At 45.1% G+C, this 22,928-nt stretch overlaps 1 long non-coding RNA gene across 2 annotated transcripts; it reads right to left on the bottom strand.

The window, feature by feature from the left end:
* Nucleotides 1-12,870: 12,870 nt before the first annotated feature.
* On the bottom strand, nucleotides 12,871-22,038 carry LOC143711527 (uncharacterized). Of its 2 annotated transcripts, none has more exons than XR_013194866.1 (5): nucleotides 21,836-22,038; nucleotides 15,017-15,116; nucleotides 14,127-14,240; nucleotides 13,855-13,970; nucleotides 12,871-12,940 (listed from the first exon to the last, which is right to left on the bottom strand). It is a non-coding gene; the product is annotated as an uncharacterized LOC143711527 (long non-coding RNA). The 2 variants fall into 2 exon arrangements; XR_013194867.1 differs by having other exon boundaries at nucleotides 13,855-13,967.
* Between the last annotated feature and the right edge of the window lie 890 nt (nucleotides 22,039-22,928).

Below are 22,928 nucleotides of genomic sequence, written 5' to 3'. Positions count from 1 at the left end.
AGCATCCCAGATAACTTAGAAGAACTTGATATTGCAACAGAAACTTTTAACTCTCTCCTTTCCAGCACTTTAGACACAGTTGCTCCGTTGCGCTTAAAGAAGATTAAAGAAAATAGTCCAACGCCGTGGTACAACGAGCACACCCGGGCCCTTAAGAGAGCAGCCAGAAAAATGGAGCGCAACTGGAAGAAAACAAAACTAGAGGTATTTCGGATTTCATGGAAGGAGAGCTCGATTACTTACAGAGAGGCTTTAAAAGCTGCTAGATATGCTTATTTTTCAACCCTATTAAAAGAAAATAAACATAATCCAAGGTATTTATTTGAAAAAGTGGCTACACTAACAAAAAAGAAAGCTTCAAGCCCAGAAGTTTCCAAGAAACACAGCAGTAATGACTTTATGAACTTCTTCACTTATAAGATTGATAATATTAGGGACAAAATTATAACTATGCAACCGTCTACTACAGCATCGCATCAGGGAGTGCATTATAGTCTCCCTGAGGTAAAATTTGATTCATTTGTTGCCATAGGAGAGGAAGAATTTTGCAAACTCGTTAATTCATCTAAATCGACAACATGTATGTTAGACCCTATACCGACTAAACTACTGAAAGAGATGCTTCCAGAAGTCATAGATCCTCTTCTTAACATCATTAATTCGTCTTTGTCTCTAGGATACGTACCAAAAACTTTTAAGCTGGCTATGATTAAACCGCTTGTTAAAAAAACGCAACTTGATCCTACAGAATTAGTCAATTACAGGCCGATCTCAAATCTACCTTTTCTGTCAAAGTTACTAGAAAAGCCAGTATCCTCACAACTGTGTTCCTTTCTTGAAAGAAATGGTATCTGCGAGGATTTCCAGTCAGGATTTAGACCGCACCATAGCACTGAGACAGCTCTCATTAGAGTCACAAATGATTTGCTCTTATCATCCGATTGTGGTTGTATCTCTCTATTAGTGTTACTTGATCTTAGTTCTGCATTTGACAACATTGACCACAACATTCTCTTAAATAGACTAGAAAACTATGTTGGCATTAGTGGAATTGCATTAGCATGGTTTAAATCATATTTATCTGACCGCTATCAGTTTGTAGCAGTAAATGAAGAGATGTCTTATCGATCACAAGTTCAGTATGGCGTACCACAAGGCTCAGTACTAGGACCGCTGCTGTTCACTCTGTACATGCTACCTTTAGGAGATATCATTAGGAAACATGATATAGTAATTTCCTAAATTCTGAAAAAACAGAGATTCTAATTATTGGACAAAAAACTTCCACACGTAATAACCTAGAATACTGTTTAATACTTGATGGCTGCTCTGTTAAGTCTTCGTCGTCAGTTAGGAACCTGGGTGTGCTCTTTGATACCAATCTTTCATTTGAAAGTCACGTGTCTAGGGTCTGTAAAACCGCATTTTTCCATCTTAAAAATATATCTAAATTACGTCATATGCTCTCATTGACAAATGCGGAACAACTAGTTCATGCGTTCATTACATCAAGGCTAGATTATTGTAATGCTCTACTGGGTGGTTGCCCTGCACGCTTAATAAACAAACTACAGCTATTTCAAAACGCAGCCGGTAGAGTTCTTACCAGAACCAGGAAGTACGACCATATTAGCCCGGTTCTGTCAACACTGCATTGGCTCCCTATTAAACATCATATAAATTTTAAATTCCCTTTCAAGGGAACTTCGAGCTGCGTCAAACGCTGCGGGAACGCCCCTGCGTTGTGCGTCATGAAGCACGTATGGAATCAGCCCAATGGAGAGATGAAACGTCATAGGCGGGTGACGTCATCGACCAGGAAACTATAAAGCACCCCAAAAACACAAGCGCATTAGCTTCTGTGCTTTCAGTCGCGCTACATGTGAATCTGTCCCTGTGTGATATTGTGTCTTACATACCCTGCACCACACAAACAATTTATCCCTATATATATATATATTGAGAGGTTATGGCGGACGAACAGCAGTTTAGAAAGTGTGTTCCTCCCTGCTCGCGTTATTTAACGAGCGGGGATACACATGATCTTTGTGTTGTTTGTTTGGGAGTTCAGCATGCCCAGTTTGCTCTCGAGGGAGCAGACTGTGAGCATTGCGAGCGTTTGCCGTTAAGGACGCTCCGCTCCCGCCGGTCGCTCTTTGAGGAGAGCGGTTCGGTGCGCGCTCCCCGCGGTTCGGGTCCCGCTTCTGCCGAGGCAGAGCGGCGGCGCTTATCGTGGGGATCGCAGATGGATCTCACAGCGGGGTTTGAGACGGGCTCTGCCTTATCTCTCCCTTCACCTGTGAGATCCAGTGCCTCAGTCCCGGGTTCGGAAGCACGCGCTGCGGTTTCTTCCGCTCGGGCTGAGGCACCAATGCTATCCAGTTCTGAGGAACTTGATGTTGTTAGTGTTGAGGGAGATGTGGAGGATTCGCCACCCCACACTCCTGAGAGTGATGAGCTTATGGAGGTGTTAACAAGAGCTGTTGAAAAACTTAATATTGAATGGCCAGTGACTAGACAGGAGTCTGTTTCTAAATCAAAGTTGGATGAGAGATTTTTGCCGTCACGTGTGCAGCCTCCACGCCGGTGCCTGCCGTTTTTCCATGATCTCCACACCGAGGTGTCGAAATCATGGAGAAAACCGGTGTCATATAGAGTGTTTAGTCCCCAGACTTCAACATACGCTAATATTATGGGAGCCAAGGCTCATGGTTATGGTGCGTTGCCTCGTGTGGAAGAGACGCTTGCGAGCCATCTCTCCCCCGAAGCAGCATCATCTTTTAAGGCACCGGCATTACCCACCAAGCCTTTAAGAAACACTTCGGCTTTGGTGGGTAAAGCATATTCGGCAGCAGGTCAGGCTGCGTCATGTCTGCATACTATGTCAATCTTGCAGGCATACCAGGCTGATCTGCTAAGGGACATGAGTGAGAGTGAGGAGGTCAGTACTGACGTAGTTCGCGAACTGCGTCAGGCTGCTGATTTATCCCTGCGTGCCACCAGAGAATCGGCCAAATTAATGGGTCGTTCTATGGCAGCTCTGGTGGCCGCAGAAAGACATTTGTGGTTAAATCAGACTAATATTAAAGAGAGAGAAAAAGCTTTTCTTTTAGATGCTCCTCTTTCTCCCATGGGGTTGTTTGGTGATGCTGTGAATTCAGTTATCGATAAATTCCAAGAAGAAAAGAAACAAACTGCAGCTTTTAAAAAGTTTCTTCCCCTTAAAGTTCATGTCCCTGGGGCTGCTGGGCGGGAGCAGCCCCGGCCGTCTTCGAGCTCATCACATAGAGCGCAGCAGAGGCAGAGTGTCGCGTCTCGTGCTCCCCCTGCTGGACAGTGGGCTCAGCCGCGACACTCTCAGCCGAAGCCTTCTCCCAGTAGAACTGATCTGAGGACAGTTATATTGGCTAAGAAGGCTTCGGCTAAGAAGAAGTCCTGACGCCAAGCCGTTCAGGATGCTGAGGGTGGTCCCCACCGAGGCGGAAAGGTGTTCACCTCTTTTTACGGTGCCCATTCCTCCTCGGTGCCCTCAGGGGCTCGTTCTGCCAACCCCGCCTTTATGCCGGGGCACAGACGATCCCAGCGAGCGCTTTCCCGAGGGACGCTCGCTCCCTCTGAGGAGGGTCTCAGAGCGGTCAGACCAGTTGTTCCCTGCCGGTGCGCCGTTACAGGGCGCTGCGTCTGCTGCTCAAGTTACACCAGAGGCCAGTCTCGAGAGGCTGGTACCCTTAGTAGAATTTCTGGCAGAGTGGAAAAGCCTTCCAAAAATATCTCATTGGGTCCTGCAGACAGTAGAAAAGGGTTATGCTATCCAGTTCAGGTGTCGTCCACCAAAATTCAGAGGGGTTCTGCACACAGTGGTGGGCCCCGAGCAGGCTCTGGTATTGGAACAAGAGGTGAAAACGCTCCTTCAAAAAGAGGCTATAGAACGGGTTCCTCCTCCCAGTTTGGAGTCAGGTTATTACAGCCGATATTTCATCGTTCCAAAGAAGGATGGGGGGTTGCGTCCAATTTTAGACCTGCGCATATTGAATCGCTCGGTAGGGAAGCTAAAATTCAAGATGCTCACTATCAAGCAGATCGTGTCTCAAATCAGGTCCGAGGACTGGTTTGTCACGATAGATCTGAAGGACGCATACTTCCATGTGTCCATCCTTCCACAACACAGGAAGTTCCTGAGGTTCGCCTTCGGGGGCGAGGCGTACCAGTACAGGGTTCTTCCGTTTGGCCTAGCTTTATCTCCCCGCACTTTCACGAAATGCATGGATGCAGCACTAGTGCCTCTGAGGCTTCAGGGCATTCGTATTCTCAATTACATCGACGATTGGTTGATTTTAGCTCAGACCGAGCAGATGGCGGTTCGGCATCGAGATGTCGTCCTCGCTCATATCAGAAAGTTGGGGTTGAGGCTGAACGCAAAGAAAAGTGTATTATCTCCTTCCCAGAAGACCACTTTTCTGGGTGTCGTTTGGGATTCGGTATCGATGCGGGCGCGACTCTCTCCGACCCGCATCGCTTCGATTCTCTCAGCTGTGAAACAAGTGAAGCTAGGCCAGCTACTCACTGTCAAGCAGTTTCAGAGACTGTTGGGTCTGATGGCAGCAGCGTCCAACGTTATACCTTGCGGCCTGTTGTACATGAGACCGCTACAGTGGTGGCTCAGGACCAAGGGATTCTCCCCGAGGGGAAATCCGCTCCGCACGTTCAAAGTCACGCGGCGCTGCCTTCGTGCTCTGGTCATGTGGAGAGAAACTTGGTTCCTATCCAAAGGTCCTGTGCTGGGGGCTCTTTGTCGTCGCATAACGCTAACGACGGATGCTTCCCTCACAGGGTGGGGGGCGGTCATGAGTGGTCGCCCAGCCCAAGGTCTGTGGCAGGATCATCATCTTTCGTGGCACATAAATTGTCTAGAGATGTTGGCTGTGTTTCAGGCTCTGAAACACTTCCTAACAGACCTGAGAGGCCATCATGTGTTAGTTCAATCAGACAACACGTCGGTGGTCTCTTATATAAATCATCAGGGGGGCCTGCGGTCTCGCCGGCTTTACAAGTTGGCCCGTCAGATCCTCCTGTGGTCCCAAGGGAAGCTACTATCTCTGAGAGCAATGTATCTCCCTGGGTATTTGAATGTGGTAGCAGACTCCCTGTCGAGGCAGGGGCCGAGGCCAGGGGAATGGAGACTCCACCCCGAGGTGGTGGAGCTCCTTTGGTTGAGTTTCGGTCGCGCCGAGGTGGACCTATTCGCTTCCAAGGAGACCACTCATTGTCATCGGTGGTTCTCCATCACTCTTCCAGCCCCCCTGGGGTTGGATGCTATGGTGCAGCCGTGGCCGAGGTCACGTCTGTACGCCTTTCCCCCGATTGCTCTGTTACCAGGAGTTCTGGAGAGGGTCCGCCGGGACGGGGTCAGTCTACTACTAGTAGCCCCGTTCTGGCCGGCCCGAGTATGGTTTGCGGACCTGATTTCTCTCCTGGACGGTTCTCCTTTGGAGCTCCCGGTCAGGAGGGATCTACTCTCCCAGGCGGGGGGCACGATACTTCACCCCCGCCCAGAATTGTGGAAACTGTGGGCTTGGCCTCTGAGGGGGCCCAGCTCATAGACTCCGGTCTCTCAACCGAGGTTGTTGAGACCATTCTTAACTCCAGAGCTCCATCCACGAGGAAGCTTCCTTGAAGTGGAAACTTTTCACTTCTTGGTGTGGAGAACACCTGCAGGACCCAGTTAACTGCCCAGTGGGTGCAGTGCTGGAATTCCTGCAGGAGCGCTTCTCCACAGGGTTATCCCCCTCCACACTAAAGGTGTATGTGGCGGCACTAGCTGCTTACCACGTCCCTTTCAGTGGAGTTTCTCTTGGGAGACACCCGCTTATAACTCGTTTCCTCCGTGGCACTTTGAGGCTGAGGCCAGCAGTTCGTACGAGGGTGCCGACTTGGGATCTGGCCATTGTATTAGAAGGTCTTTCCCTAGCTCCTTTTGAACCTATCGAAGAAGTTCCCGAGAAGTTTCTCACTTTTAAGACTATCTTTTTGCTTGCTATCTCTTCACTAAAAAGAATCGGAGATTTGCAGGCTCTGTCGGTTTCACCCTCGTGCCTGGAATTTGCACCTGGCATGGTTAAAGCTTTTCTGCATCCTAGACCAGGTTACGTTCCTAAGGTTCCTACTAATATTGTTAGACCTACGGTTCTGCAGGCTTTCTGTCCTCCTCCATTTATGTCATCGGACCAGGAGAAACTTAATTCACTCTGCCCTGTTAGGGCATTAGACGCTTATGTCCACAGAGCTGCCCTGTGGAGGAAATCAGAACAACTTTTTGTATGTTTCGGGCCACCCAGGAAAGGGTGTCCGGCGTCTAAACAGAGAATGAGCAAGTGGGTGGTTGAGGCTATCTCACTTGCTTATGAGTCGGCTGGCCAGCCTTCACCTTTGGTTGTCCGAGCTCACTCTACCAGGAGTATGGCTGCTTCTAAAGCTCTTTTGTCGGGGGTTTCCCTGAGTGATGTTTGTGATGCGGCTGGATGGTCTTCACCGCATACTTTTATTAAGTTCTATGACCTAGACTTAAGCTCTACCCCTGGGGCACAGGTGCTCTCGTCCTCTGTGCGCTAGTCTCACATGACGGTCATTTGGTCCTATGGCGACGTGGGTATTCGCGTTCCCGCAGCGTTTGACGCAGCTCGAAGTTCCCTTGAAAGGGAACGTCTCGGTTACGTATGTAACCCTAGTTCCCTGATAGGGAACGAGACGCTGCGTCGCTCCGCCATACTCCCGGCACTCCCGTTAGCGCTTCCTTCAAGCCTATCAGAAGCTAATGCGCTTGTGTTTTTGGGGTGCTTTATAGTTTCCTGGTCGATGACGTCACCCGCCTATGACGTTTCATCTCTCCATTGGGCTGATTCCATACGTGCTTCATGACGCACAACGCAGGGGCGTTCCCGCAGCGTTTGACGCAGCGTCTCGTTCCCTATCAGGGAACTAGGGTTACATACGTAACCGAGACGATATTACTGATTACTTACAAAGCACTAAATGGTTTAGCTCCCCAGTACTTGAGCGAGCTCTTAACCCATTACAGTCCTTCACGTCTATTGCGATCTCAAAGTTCTGGCCAGTTGATAATACCTAGAATATCTAAATCGACTGCTGGCGGTAGATCCTTTTCCTATTTAGCACCAAAACTTTGGAACAATCTTCCTAACATTGTCTGTCAGTTCAAAGCTAGACTAAAAACACATCTCTTTGACCTAGCATTCACATAACACTCTATAGACTTCTATAATTCAATATTAGGCTGCTTAGATTAAGTCAGCCGGAACTGGGAACACTTCCCTTAAATCCTGATATACTCGTTACATCATAAGAAGAATGGCATCTACGCTAATTTTAGTGTCTTTGTTTATCCCAAGGTTTTCCCGCAGCCTGCCGGATCCAGGCCGTTTCCAGATCTGACGAAGGACTTTCGCCTGGACCTGATGACAATGCAGTGCTGAAGTGCCAACTAGCCTCTCCCTATGCAACCCAGGCTCATGGGAAATACGTTACTCTGCCTACATTTTTGCAAAACCTGAAATACGTACCTCCAGGTACGTTTCCCTGCACTTTTCGGGTGAAAAGTCCACTAGAGGCGCTAAGTGGTATCATTTTTTCTCCGTTCCAGATGGTTAAATAAAGTTTATAAAAACAATAATATGAGTAATGTACAGACTTCTCAGTAGGCCTATACACTCATTTTAATATAAATTAGGATTTTTTCCCACGCTTCTGAGGTGCCACACAGCCCAGTCTCACGGCAGTTCGTGATATGGTGACGTCATTTAATCTACTGGTTCGTGATACGGACACGTTTATTTCGTGATATCAGCATTTTTATTTATTTATTTAATTTATTTATTTGTTTACTAATGTAATGCACGATTATTTCTGCCAGTCGGGCAGCTGTTTAATCGACATTTATTCACGATATCTTATCATGTTTATGTATTTATTTTAATGTTATTATTTCGGTCTTATTGCCAGGGAAGCTGGACTGCTTTGCTGTTTATTGATTTAAAAAAAAAAAACTATAAACGACTACACGAATTTTATCAGTAGGAAATCGCGTTGAAGAAGTCTCCTTCCGAACACATCACGATATTTGGCATCAGTTCATGTGTGCCAGATGTTGGTGAGTAGCAAAATACACTGTCCTAATAATGTTTGATATATTGTCTTTTCTGATGGTCGAAATGAATCAGATTAGCTCATGTTCAGTCACTGCATTATCTGTCATCTCCACGGAGGCTTTGCGTTTCATTGCTTTCTAATTCAAAACAGGGTGATTAAACACTATCTGTCACGTGACGTGCTACAGGCCTAGACCTTCTATCAGTTAATCATATTCATATTAGGTTTAAAGTAAGTTAGTACAATTAGTTCCAAAGTGGTATTTGTATTAGAATCACAGTAAAAACAACACTTACCTTGCTTTTACCACAGTAGCCTTAGTTTTACTGTGATAGATGTGGTAAAAGGACAGTAACCACAAATCTTACCACACTTTTACCACATTATTTGTAGTTTTAATGTGATATTTTTTGTAAATGCATATTAACCACAACACTTACCATGCTTTTACCACATTATTTGTAGTTTTAATGTGATATTTGTTGTAAATGCACACAACACTTACCATGCTTTTACCACATTATTTGTAGTTTTAATGTGATATTTGTTGTAAATGCATATTAACCACAACACTTACCATGCTTTTACCACATTATTTGTAGTTTTAATGTGATATTCGTTGTAAATTCACAGTAACCACAACACTTACCATGCTTTTACCACAGTAACCTTAGTTTTACTGTGATAGGTGTGGTAAAAGGACAGTAACCACAAAACTGTCCGTGCTTTTACCTCAGTATTGGTAGTTTTAAAGTGATATTTGTTGTAAATTCATATTAATCACAACACTTATCATGCTTTTAATGCCAAATAATGTAACAAGAAATATTTGTAAGGTAAATCAGTAATTTTTCCATTAAATAATCCAATATATTTTACATAATGATATTTTCTTTTCTCTTCTTTTTTCAGCTGAAAAGACCAAAAGGGCCTTTCGGACTCAGTCAGCTCATTATTGTTTGAGGAGAAGTAAACGGGAGACGAAAAGCTACAAAGGCAAATATTCGCAATGGTATGTATGTGTTGGTTTTAACCCTAAATCAAACATTTTATCTATTATTTATTTTTATTTATTTTATTTATTATTTGTTGTTTCTTAAACCTTTTCTTACAAAACCCATAGCCCAATCAGTACAAACATAGTCTCAAAGTCTTAATAATTCACAAGATTTAACAAGTTGTCAAATTCGTACAATACTTGTACATAATCATGCAGCTTTTACTTCTTGTGCTGTCAATGGCTAGTGCCTCAATTCCTGTACATATTTATCTCCATATTTGTAAATCAGCTGCGCACCTTCTTGGAAAGTAGTCGGATGTCCCATACACTGTCAAAAAAGTTTATATTAATTGCATTGTATTCATTAAAATTATTACAATGATACATGATGTCTCTCCACAACTCATAACCTTCCTCTGTTTGCAAGAGTGCAAAAGCTAATCTGACTTGTCACATGACATCAGATACTCGATTATTTTGTCGTAATCAGATCAGTTACACTGCTGATAACTGTCCCGCTTGCATGTAAATCATGTTTTTTTTTTTTAAACAAGTTTATATGATTATTGCTTGCTATTAAAGACATGCTTGTTTTCATAGAAATGACCACATATCAGTGAGCTTATTACATAAATGCATTTAACATTTAATTATGCAATACTCCTTACAGAAAAATATCCCACAGTTATGGATAAACTCACAACATCATCATCAAGTCCTGTGCTGGGCACATTGGGCAACAAGTGTTCTCCAACGTATTCGATCCGTGGCCAAGTTCTCCACATCTTCCCATGGGACACTGACATTCTTCTGGTCTTCATGAAACATCTGTCTCCATGTCTTCCTTGGTCTTCGCTGTCTCCTGCATCCACCTAGTGGTGTCCACTTCATAACTGTCTTTGGGTGGTGTAGTTTGGGCATGTGTAGGATGTGTCCAGCGAGGTGCTCCCTTTTTTTCTGTCACAGTTTCTGAAAGTCTTTATGTGGAGTCCCACTCTTATGATCTCTGATATATGCAGAACCATTATTTAAGTTTTGGTTAAGGACATATTCATTGACATCCATTAGTTCTAGTCATGCAGCGACTTCATGACAATAGTCAAATGTATATTTCGGCAAGTGTATATAGCAGGTGTTTGTCCGAACAATTGAAGATAGTGAGAGTGTTCAGGAAAACCTTTTAAAACAAGCAATATTCATGGAGTTCTGTTTGGTGCTGAAAGAGTATTACAGAAATGACACTTGACAACTGGACATTATTCTGTGAGTTTGTTACCTTTACATTTAGATGGACTTAATGTCTTACATTTAGCTTCATTAAACCTTCGATTACAGTGGTCACTATTTATCCACCATAACTACATCTATGTTATCATTATATGACTACCTGTTTAATGTAATTGTAATACAGGCCTACCTGTGAATGTATTTTATAGAAGCATTTTCTTGCTGACATTTATAATAATTAACTATTTTAGGTTTCCTTTCATTTAGTTACAATAAAAGTGACCAATAATCACAAGGATATAGAATTAAAGTTGAGAATGTAAAATGTGCCTAAGTTTTCACCTATTTGTTCTTTAAAGGGAAGAAACAAATATATTTTCACATAACAAAGTTGAATCTCATCTTGTGGTTTGTAAAAATATAACTTCATCAGCGATTTTTTTTAAATAACTGTATGTGTCACTATAATAGATTGCCCCTGTATCTGGATTTTATGTTTTGCTTACAATTATCTGATTTTTATTCTGTTGTGCATTAGTTTTGGCACTACATTTGTCTTTAAACAGTTTGACATTAAATATTGGAATTTGCTTTAAAAATTGTGTGCATTCATTATGCTTTTGTTACATTTTGTTATATAATATACTGGATATACTATACATACATTGTAAATGTTAGTAGCACTTTAGTACATGCAATTATCTTTAATTAAAAAAACTGCAAACTACCCTGCCATTGTGCCATTGCTTAGAAAAAAGGTTTCTCTTTCAAATGTATGCATCAGTCTAATCAAATAAGCAAATTTGTTTCATGATCATATGAATACAACGTTTTTGGATGGTAACCACACAAATGAGTCTTTTTGTTTTTAAATGTGAGTTTTATAATTTAATTAGAAACAATACATATTTAACAGCCCAAATATTAAATATTTAAGGAATCTATCCCTGCAGCCGGAACTGGAAGAGATCTGTCATCATTTACCATAATTGGGCAAGTAAGTGTGACGCATCTGTTCAGCTGGGTTGTTATTGGCTGTGACTTTATCGCAGAACTCGCTGTGATTGGACTATCTTTTAACCCATATAAAACGGCGCTTCATGTTACAAAGTATGTTTTGGTGTTATTATTACGTTAGTTATACCTTAAGGTAACTAGAAAGTGTCTCTATGTTGTGAGAAATTTCTCTTTTACCGAGATCCCAACCCTAACCCTAAGCATGTCTGCACATTTCAATGAACTACAGCACAAGGCTTCCTGTTCCATTGATATAATGACAGAGATATGTGGGTAATGTAGTTTAAAACGTTTAGTAATGAAACAGTAAATGTTAAATAAATAATATCTTTAATGGGCAACTGGATATCTAAATTTGTTAATTGTGCAAACCTTTATGATATATATGAGGGATAGGTTGCAATTTGATATTTTACTGCGAGCACTTTTAAAATAACCTTTATGCCAGCTTGCCATATATGTCTGAAAACTGTGCCCAACATTATTTAGTAAACATAGCATAAGCAGTTGTCCTTCATATTGTCTCTTTGATACACTAACCGGACTTTGAGTTACAGCCATTTGAAATGTGCTTTCTTTTGCTCTTCTTGGGGCCATTGCTTGGCCCCTGGGGGTGGACGGGCAGTACAGTCTACACAGATTTTAGATTTTGAACTATTACTATATCACAAGGATAATGCACCGTTCAGTAAAACAACAAAACAGTGCCAAAATATCCTTTTCACCCCATCTGACTGCTGATTATTTGCCTGACATCAGTAATGTCTATGCTTTCATTTTAAATGCAGTAGTAGATGTACTAGAATGATCAACATGGATCATCTTCAATAATACTTAAAGTGTTTGTAGCAAGATAGCCCACTGCAGCCTCTTGTTATTCACACACCTTCTCTTTATTTCACTGAAAACTGGCATACATGCAAGTATGTGCAACTTTTGCTGCATTGTTGTCCCAAATATCATTAACCACAACAAAATGTTTATGTCCTAAGTAAAATAATTATGGTAATTAATTATATTTAGTTGTTTTTAAATTATGAAGTAAGCTAAATAGGAAATTCAAATTTCTCAAATAAAATTCTGTCCCAAACACCACTTTCAATACACAATATTCACCATACTTTATTTGAGGACACAACATAAAGTTGATAAAGTAGCATAAAGACAAATGAGATTCAAGATAAATAACAATGAGCCTTCAAAAATACATTAATATCAAATTAATCGATTCACAACTGCTGAAGCCACACAAATGAGTGCCAGAGAATCATATTCAGTCACCTATGATACAGAAAACAGATTTTATATTGTGTTGGAAAAAATTAATTCAATATCACAGCTAAACTGGTTTCTTGCTCTTCCCTGTACGTCTCTATCGTGTTCGTGTTCTTCAGTTTGTTCGTGAAAACAGTTTGTTCAGTTGTGCCCTACAGTACAACTGATGAGCAGAAGATGCGATTACTGATGTGGTGTAGCTTTTTCTCAGAGGAAGAAGTCTCAACATCCCATCGTCAGGCGTTCTCCAGTCCTGCTCTGAAAGTTAAACAAAAAACACAAACAATTCAAATTAAACTGTTTAATGGACAGTCAGGTCAGCTTATGTTCTGTGTTATTTAAAGCTACATTGTGTAAGATTTTCTCCCATATAGCGGTGAAATTGTATAAGACTACCAACTGAATATTACTTTCTAGCCCCTCCCATTCCGAGGGCGTTTTAACTCCTACGGTGGCCGTATTATTATGAGTAATCTCCCCCTCGCATTCGTCACGGTGCCACTAAGTAAAGGCTCGAAAGGCGAAGCTTGAATTTCCAGGTATGTCCCTCTTTGGCTAATGTATTTTCAAGATGGAGGCGGAACATGGCTGCCGCCATTCGAGCGACTCGCTCATATGTATTCTGAATGGCAGATTCTACACTTACGAGAGTACTTGATTAGTTGGTGGAAGTAATTACACATGAATGAGCACATATAATTTTGAAAGAACAAAGTGTTTTTTTTTGCAAAGAATCAACATAAAAAATGACACAGTGTAGCTTTATTTAAAGCAGTGATGGGCTACTCTGGCCCTCAGCGTCCACTGTCCTGCAGATTTAGCTCCAACCTCAAACCCTCCTGCCTATTGTCTACAAGTAAACCTGAAGACTTTAGTTAAAATTTTCAGATGTGCTCAATTAGGGTTGGAGGTAAACTCTCCACCTCAAAAAGGAGAACGCAAAAGGGCCAGAGTTGCCTGTTCCTTATTTAAATTTACAAAGCAGCAGTCAGTACATTATATAATATACACATTGAAGTATTATATATATATAATATTGCAGCACATAATATAAGCTAAGTACTGAAGAAAAACAGTTTAACCCATATAAGAATCGAGTGATAATCTGTACAATGTAAAATTGTCAAGATCAAATTATGTAATACACAGCATTGTTTGAATACAAGACATACCAATGGACTTGCGCACCTTTCTGTCTTCTTTGGGCACCAGATGTTTCTTCCTCACCCGAAACAAAGGACTTATTCGATTAGCTTGCGTTGATATAAGGACTGGTCTTCCTTCTCTGCTGTAAAACAAGAAAGTCTCCACTTACTCTATGTGCAATTACTATTGTTCTTGAAACATACCAATTAACACAGTTATAATTAAGTTAATTTACCATACGATTCAGGGGAGAACATTTGATGAGTAAATACTGATTGAAATATTGTATAAACTTTACCTGGGAAGGGCTGATCACGGCAAGATTTGCTGCGACTCACTAGTAGATCTTGTGAGGGTTGGTTCCTAAAAGAGCTGTTGAGTTTGATATTGTAGAGCTTTAAAAAAGATAATCCTGCAAAACAGAAAGGAAGGTCATTTTAATACATTACTTGCAAGTAGTCAGTTTATATATAACTTTAGGATTTATTTATGTAAGGAGTGTTGCATAATTATATATTAAAAGCATTTTTATGTAATAAGTTCACTGATATGTGAGCATTTCTATGAATAAAAATATGTCTTTAATAGCATGCAATAATCATATGAACTTAAAAAAAGTGATTATGATAACATGACATAATATGTTACATGATAACATGTAAAAAACAACAACATGATTTACATGCAAGCGGGACAGTTATCAGCAGTGTAACTGATATGATTACGACAAAATAATCGAGTATCTGATGTCATGTGACAAGTCAGATTAGCTTTTGCAAACAGAGGAAGGTTATGAGTTGTGGAGAGACATCATGTATCATTGGAACATCAACAGACAGGGTCCAATTTGTAATAATTATAATGAATACAATGCTATTAATATAAACTTTTCTGACAGTGTATGGGACATCCGACTACTTTCCAAGAAGGTGCGCAACTGATTTACAAATATGGAGATAAATATGTACAGGAATTGAGGCACTAGCCATTGACAGCACAAGAAGTAAAAGCTGCATGATTATGTACAAGTATTGTACGAATTTGACAACTTGTTAAATCTTGTGAATTATTAAGACTTTGAGACTATGTTTGTACTGATTGGGCTATGGGTTTTGTAAGAAAAGGTTTAAGAAACAACAAATGATTGATAAAATGTTTGATTTAGGCTTAAAACCAACACATACATACCATTGCGAATATTTGCCTTTGTAGCTTTTCGTCTCCCGTTTACTTCTCCTCAAACAATAATGAGCTGACTGAGTCCGAAAGGCCCTTTTGGTCTTTTCAGCTAAAAAGAGAGAAAAGAAAATATCAGTATATATAATATATCGGATTATTTAATGGAAAAATTACTGATTTACCTTACAAATATTTGTTGTTCCCTTTCGTAGTCACTCCGAGTTACGTCGGATGACGACGAATGGGGGTTTCGCTTAGAACACCTATCGACTTCGAGTATTACAAAACGAGCCAATGGCGATGAAATGCCATGGGTCTGCGGAATTTGCATAGCGTAACTCCGCCCCACCTCGTGGGTATAAAAGGAGGACGCTCGGCAACATGCAGATATGTTTTCGCTTCGGAGCCAAGAATATTTCTTCACTCCACAATCATCTCTGACTTCGCTCTATGAGACGAGCTTCTCTCTCCGGTGTTGGTGTGACGGCGATCTGCAGCGAGCTCACAGTGCCTGCTGATCTGTGCAGTGATATGCCAGTGTGTGTGTGTCTCCCTGTGCGCTTCAACATCGCGGAGTTTTTTTCTCCTCTCATAAAAGAGCTCGCACGCGGCACGTCTTTTTAAAGACGGCTCGCCCGTGCATTTCTGGTTGCAGCGGACTGGTATCGGACTCTGATGGGCACGAGCGCTGTCTAGTGTGTTTGGGCTTTGATCATGCTTGAACAGCGCTCGTGGATGACTCATGTTCTCTCTGGGAACGTGATCATCGCGTCATATATAGGTCGAGACTCGGTGAACTCGCAAGAGTGAGAGTCCCCTCATCCACTACCCGATCTTCGGCTGGTGGACAGGGTGACCTGAGGGTGTTGGTCTGGAACAAGGCGCCGACTCTGTGTCCACGCCCCAGCCCCCCCTCTTTAATGACGGTGCCCGCTAGCGAACTGATGATTCCACGAGTCTACCCTCGGGTGGCCCGTGTGTTTTCATTTGAAGCTACAGAGGATGATGCTGTGTCTGTAGCAGCATCACTAGGTGGGCTTGATTCTTCTGGAAATGACGACTCTTCACAGCTGCCACCCTTTGGTGTGCATACGGCTGTGCCTGAGTCTGATCCGGAGATGATGGCCATGCTTTCCCGGGACGATTGGTTTTTGGGTGAGGCCGCCGACGCGTCCACGACAAACCCCAATATCTTTCCTCCCGGACGTGCATGATGAGTTCACGGGTCCTCTCGTTGGTCTCATCCGCCTTTCCCTACCCTCAGGGGCCGCTGCCCATGGGTACACTGGGGTTCCCCCGGTTGAACGCTCTGTTGCCATGCTACTGTGTCCTCAGAGTGCTTCCCGGCGCAATCCTAAGCACCCGTCCAAGCCTGTAGTTTTTTCGTCACAGTAATCTGTGCGAAATCCTATAGTGCCACAGGACAGGCAGCTGCCTCACTGCATCCCATGACCGTTCTGCTGGTCTACCTGACCCAGACGCTCATGGACATGCAGGAGGGCGGGACTGACCCGAGGCTCTTCAGTGAGCTGCGCGCCGCCACTGACCTTGCTCTCCGAGCGACGAAAGTGGCCGTACGCTCTCGGAGTCAGGTGATGTTCACCAGTTTGGGGCTGACCGGTCTGATGTGCAAGATGTCGGGCGGACCCGTCTGCTCGACACCCCCATCTCCCAGGTCGGCCTCTTCGGCGGTGCGGTTGAGTGCTTCTGCCCAACAGTTCCCAACCGCCCGTGAGCAGATTGAGGTTATTCTGCCCGACGGCCCCGCCGTCCGCTCAGATCCCTCAGTCTGCCCACCGCCGAAGGCTCCCTCCCACGGTTCCAACCCCGCCCGTTCACCCGGGCCTGGCTCTGGAAGACCGTAGGGGGATGCCACAGCCCTCTCCAGCCCCGCACCCCGCTAAACGCCGGGTTAAGCGGCACTTTTGAGATGGGCTGCTCAGAGATGAGACTCAGTTCTTTCCAGGAGTTGGTAGCAGGGCCACTCCTTTCCCCGGTGGAGGGCTGGGGAAGAATCCTTATTCAGAAAGAACTGACTCTCTCCTCTCTGAGCATACAGAGTTCTCGGACAACACAGAGCGCCGCCCACAAGCCGTGCTCTCCTCATCCCCCTCTGCCCCAGAGGTGGTTGACACGGCGTGCCGTCCACGGACCGTTTCGCCCCTGTCCCCCTCTGTCGCCAGACCCCTGACAGAGCAGGCCCCCGTGGAACGCTGGTCCTTCCCTGGCCTCCTCTGTCAGGGTGCGGTTATGACCTTGCCCCCACACCGGGCCGCTATGCCGCCCTTGTCTGGGCTGGTCATTTCCGCTTCGCTGCTCCACCGGGGGGACATCTGTGGTTCTTCACTCCGCTGGCACAGTTGGGAGCCTGCACTAGAGCTCCCTATCTGTTCCGCTGGGTCGTGCGAACCATCGGCTCGGCTATGCGATTCAGTTCGCACGGTCTCCTCCCGGCTTCACGGGGGTCCGCTCCACTTTGGTCGGTGGCTATGCCCCTATCATGAGAGCGGAGGTTGCTCCCTACTGGCGAAGGGTGCGATTGAGACTGTCCCTCCAGCCGAGATGAGGTCCGGGTTAATAGTCCCTACCTCATTGTCCCGGAGAAGTCTGGTGGGTTACGGCCAATCCTGGACCTATGCATCTGAACCGCTCCCTTCTCAGGCTGCCGTTCAAGATGCTCCTGGCCAAACGCATTTCTGGATGTGTGCGGCCACAGGATTGGTTTGCAGCGATCGACCTGAAGGACGCCTACTCTTATGTCTCCGTTCTCCTTCGACTCAGACCGTACCTACGTTCTGCTGTCAGGGCGCGCGCATGTCAGTACGCTGTTCTCCCATTCGGGCTAGCCCTGTCTCCTCGCGCCTTCACAAGGTTGTTGAGGCAGCCCTTGTTCCTCCATGGGAACACGGGGTTCGCATCCTGAACTATCTCGGTGACTGGCTGTCTTAAGCTCACTCCTGAGACCAGGTTTGTGAATACAGGGACCCAGTGCTCCGGCACCTAGCTCGTCTGGGCCTTCGGGTCAACTGGGAAAGGAGTAAACTTTGCCCCGTGCAGAGGAGCTCTTTTCTCGGCATGGACTTGGTCGCCTTCTCCACTCAGCCATTAAACAAGAGTGCGGTCCCACTGAAATTGTTTCAGAGGCTCCTGGGGCATATGGCATCTGCAGCTGCGGCAACGCCGCTCGGATTGCTTCATATGAGACCGCTTCAGCTGTGGCTTCGCGATCGAGTCCCGAGGTGGGCATGGCATCATGGCACGCTCCGAGTTACAGTAACTCCGACCTGTCGTCAGACCTTCACCCCGTGGTGGAACCTCAGTTTCTACGGGCCGGTGTTCCCCTAGAACGAGTTTCCAGGCATGTTGTTGTCTCCACAGTTGCCTCTTCCACGGGCTGAGGCGCCATGTGCAACGGACATGCTGCTGCGGGGTCCTGGACAGGACCCCAGCGCCTTCTGCTTGTCAATTGCCTCGAGTTGCTGGCAGTACGCCTTGCCCTGCACCGTTTCCTCACGTTGCTCAGGGGTCAACACGTACTAGTCCGTTCAGACAATACCGCGACTGTAGCGTACATCAACCGTCAGGGTGGTCTACGCTCCCGCCGTATGTCGCAACTCGCACGCCACCTCCTCTTATGGAGTCAGAAGCACCTGAGGTCCCTCGTGCTATCTACATTCCGGGAGATCGGAACTTTGCAGCCGACGAGCTGTCTCGGTTTCGGCCATCTCCGGCGAATGGAGACTCCATCCCCTGTCGGTTCAGCTGATTTGGGACCAGTTCGGGGATGCACAGATAGATATGTTTCTCTCTCGACTCGACCCATTGCGCCCTGTTCTATTCCCTGACCGAGGGCTCTCTCGGCACGGATGCACTGGCGCACAGCTGGCCGCGGGACCTACGCAAATATGCGTTTCCCCCAGTGAGCCTTCTCGCACAGACCTTGTGCAAGATCAAGGAGGACGAGGAGCAGCTCATTCTGGTTGCGCCGTATTGGCCCACCCGGACCTGGTTCTCCGAACTGGTACTCCTCGCGACAGCACCTCCTTGGCCAATTCCTCTGAGGAAGGATCTCCTTTCTCAGAGACGGGGCACCCTTTGGCACCCTCGACCCGATCTCTGGAGGCTACACGTGTGGCTCCTGGACGGGACGAGGCAGGTTTGAGTACCCTGCCACCAGCGGTGGCGGCTACCATCACTTCCGCTAGAGCATCGTCCACGAGACATGTCTATGCGTTGAAGTGGAACCTCTTCGTCAACTGGTGCTCTTCTCGTCGAGAAGACCCCAGGAGATGCTCGATCTCTGTCGTGCTTTCCTTCCTGCAAGATGGGTTGGAGCGAAGGCTGTCTCCCTCCACCCTGAAGGGGTATGTGGCCGCTATCGCCGCATATCACGAAGCAGTTCAAGGTAAGTCTCTGGGGAAGCACGACCTGATCGTCAGGTTCCTGAGAGGAGCGAGGAGACTGAATCCTCCTCGCCCTCCTCTCGTTCCCTCTTGGGACCTCTCAGTGGTCTTAAATGCCCTGCAGAAGGCTCCCTTTGAGCCTCTGCAATCAGTTGAGCTTAAGTTCCTGTCTATGAAGACAGCGCTCCTGGTTGCATTGGCCTCCATCAAGAGGGTAGGGGACCTGCACGCATTCTCCGTTGACGAAGCGTGCCTGGAATTCGGGCCCGGTCACTCTCACGTGATCCTGAGACCCCGGCCTGGATATGTGCCCAAGGTTCCCACCACTCCCTTCCGGGACCAGGTGGTGAACCTGCAAGCGCTGCCCCGGGAGGAGGCAGACCCAGCCTTGGCACTGCTCTGTCCAGTACGCGCTCTCCGCGCTTACGTAGACAGAACACAGTGTTTCAGGACCTCAGACCAGCTCTTTGTCTGTTATGGTGGGAGACTGAAGGGAAAGGCTCTCTCAAAGCAGAGGTTGTCTCACTGGATAGTGGACGCCATTGCTTTGGCTTACCAACAGCAAGGCCGACCGTGCCCCCTTGGTGTGACAGCCCACTCCACCCGGAGTGTGGCTTCCTCTTGGGCTCTAGCACATGGCGCCTCGCTGGCAGACATTTGTAGAGCTGCAGGCTGGGCGACACCCAACACATTCGCCAGATTCTATAATCTCCGAGTGGAGCCTGTGTCCTCTCGTGTACTCGCTTCAGTTAGCTAGTACTGGACCCGCTCAGGTGTCTTCGCTTGCTCGCCATTCCACTCCACGGACTGGATACGTGCGATTATTCCTCAGGTGAGCCTTCCTCTTTGAAGCCCTGAGTTCCTCCAGCACTGTTGACGCTGGCGCCAGTGTCTATTGCCTGGGCGTCGGCTAGGTGCCTCCGTGTGCATGGTTCCTCCCTGAGTAACCCCCACATGTGTATTTCCACTGTAAGCCTCCTTGAGCATGTGTCTTTCCCTTGGCAAGCCATCTTGCCCTCCTGGAGTTGAAAGTTGCCACCCCTCGGGCTGGTCACTCCAGTGTTCCTCCATATGTAGCCCTCCGGCCATAGATGTATCTTAATTCCTCCCTACGGGTAGGCATGCTGCGGCATATCTCCTCTGAGATATGCTTCCCAGTGTACCTTGATATTCCTGTGTTAAGTAGGACTCCTTCGTCTGTGCCAGTATCACGACAGGCGGATCAGACTTTCGCAGGGCACTGGAAGACAGCTGTGAAGGTGGCGTGATTTCACGGGGACCCCCATTCGTCGTCATCCGACGTAACTCGGAGTGACTACGAAAGGGAACGTCTCGGTTACATATGTAACCCTCGTTCCCTGAGTAGGGAACGGAGACGTTACGTCTCCCTGCCACTTCCGCTGTACCGCTGGGTAGACGCCTGAGTTCAGTCTCGGCTCCTCAGCGAAGACATATCTGCATGTTGCCGAGCGTCCTCCTTTTATACCCACGAGGTGGGGCGGAGTTACGCTATGCAAATTCCGCAGACCCATGGCATTTCATCGCCATTGGCTCGTTTTGTAATACTCGAAGTCGATAGGTGTTCTAAGCGAAACCCCCATTCGTCGTCATCCGACGTAACGTCTCCGTTCCCTACTCAGGGTACGAGGGTTACATATGTAACCGAGACGTTTCATTATTAGAAATTAAAAGCATGATAAGTGTAGTGATTAATATGCATTTACAACAAATATCACTTTAAAACTACCAATACTGAGGTAAAAGCAAGGACAGTTTTGTGGTTACTGTCCTTTTACCACACCTATCACAGTAAAACTAAGGTTACTGTGGTAAAAGCATGGTAAGTGTTGTGGTTACTGTGCATTTACAACAAATATCACATTAAAACTACAAATAATGTGGTAAAAGCATGGTAAGTGTTGTGGTTACTGTGCATTTACAACAAATATCACATTAAAACTACAAATAATGTGGTAAAAGCATGGTAAGTGTTGTGGTTAATATGCATTTACAACGAACATCACATTAAAACTACAAATAATGTGGTAAAAGTGTGGTAAGTTTTGTGGTTACTGTCCTTTTACCACACATATCACAGTAAAACTAAGGCTACTGTGGTAAAAGCAAGGTTAGTGTTGTTTTTACTGTGATTCTACAACAAATACCACTTTGGAACTAATTGTACTAACTTACTTTAAACCTAATATGAATATGATTAACTGATAGAAGGTCTAGGCCTGTAGCACGTCGCGTGACAGATAGTGTTTAATCACCCTGTTTTGAATTAGAAAGCAATGAAACGCAAAGCCTCCGTGGAGATGACAGATAATGCAGTGACTGAACATGAGCTAATCTGATTCATTTCGACCATCAGAAAATACATTATATCACGCATTATTAGGACAGTGTATTTTCGACTACTTACCAACATCTGGCACACATGAACTGATGCCAAATATCGCGATGTGTTCGGAAGGAGACTTCTTCAACGCGATTTCCTACTGATAAAATTCGCGTAGTCGTTTATACTTTTTTTTTTTTTAAATCAACAGCAAAACAGTCCAGCTTCCCTGGCAATAAGACCGAAATAATAACATTAAAATAAATACAAATATAAACATGATCAGATATCGTGAATAAATGTCGATTAAACAGCTTTCTCTGCTGCAGCACGCCTGGCAGAAAGAATCGTGCATTACATTACTAAAAAAATAAATAGGCTAAATAAAAATGCTGATATCACGAAATGAAATAATGAAATAAACGTGTCAGTATCACGAACCAGTAGATTAAATGACGTGACCATATCACGAACTGCTGTGAGACTGGGCTGTGTGGCACCTCAAAAGCGTGGAAATAATTCCTAATTTATATTAAAATGAGTGTATAGGCCTACGGAGAAGTCTGAACATTACTGGTATTGTCATTTTTATAACCTTTATTTAACCATCTGGAACGTAGAAAAAATGATACCACTTAGCGCCTCTAGTGGACTTTTCACTTGAAAAGTGCAGGGAAACGTACCTGGTGGTACGTATTTCAGGTTTTGCAAAAATGTAGGCAGAGTAACGTATTTCCCATGAGCCTGGGTTGCCCTATGGAGGATCCCTATACCACTCTACAGATAAAGCGTTGTGGAATTTTTCGGTTCATGTACCTACCCAAAGTGATAAGATAAAATGAAATTCTGCATCAAAATTTATAGACAAGACAAGTAGTTTGTTTAGGCATGGTTTGTAGGGAATTACAAACCTGCGCACATATGTGACCGGTCACGGAAACTAGGGACACAAGTCGGTTCTGGGGCATTTTGAGTTATTCATAGATTCTGAAAGTGTAATCTCCAAGCTTTCCAACGATGTGTAACATGTGGAAATCTGATAATATTTGGCGAAGTTGTGGCCATTTTAAAGTAGGCACTTAAAAAAGCTCAAAGATGAGAAAACGACCTCTAAAGATTGTGCAGTTCTACCCTGTCTCTGCTAGTGGGAGTGACAATAGGGCTCATTTACATCTCA

This window comes from Siphateles boraxobius, unplaced genomic scaffold, assembly GCF_051911475.1.
Source record: "Siphateles boraxobius isolate OS27281-9 unplaced genomic scaffold, OSU_SipBor_1 119, whole genome shotgun sequence".
Classification (NCBI taxonomy): domain Eukaryota; kingdom Metazoa; phylum Chordata; class Actinopteri; order Cypriniformes; family Leuciscidae; genus Siphateles; species Siphateles boraxobius.
This window is presented reverse-complemented; position numbering and strand designations above follow the sequence as displayed.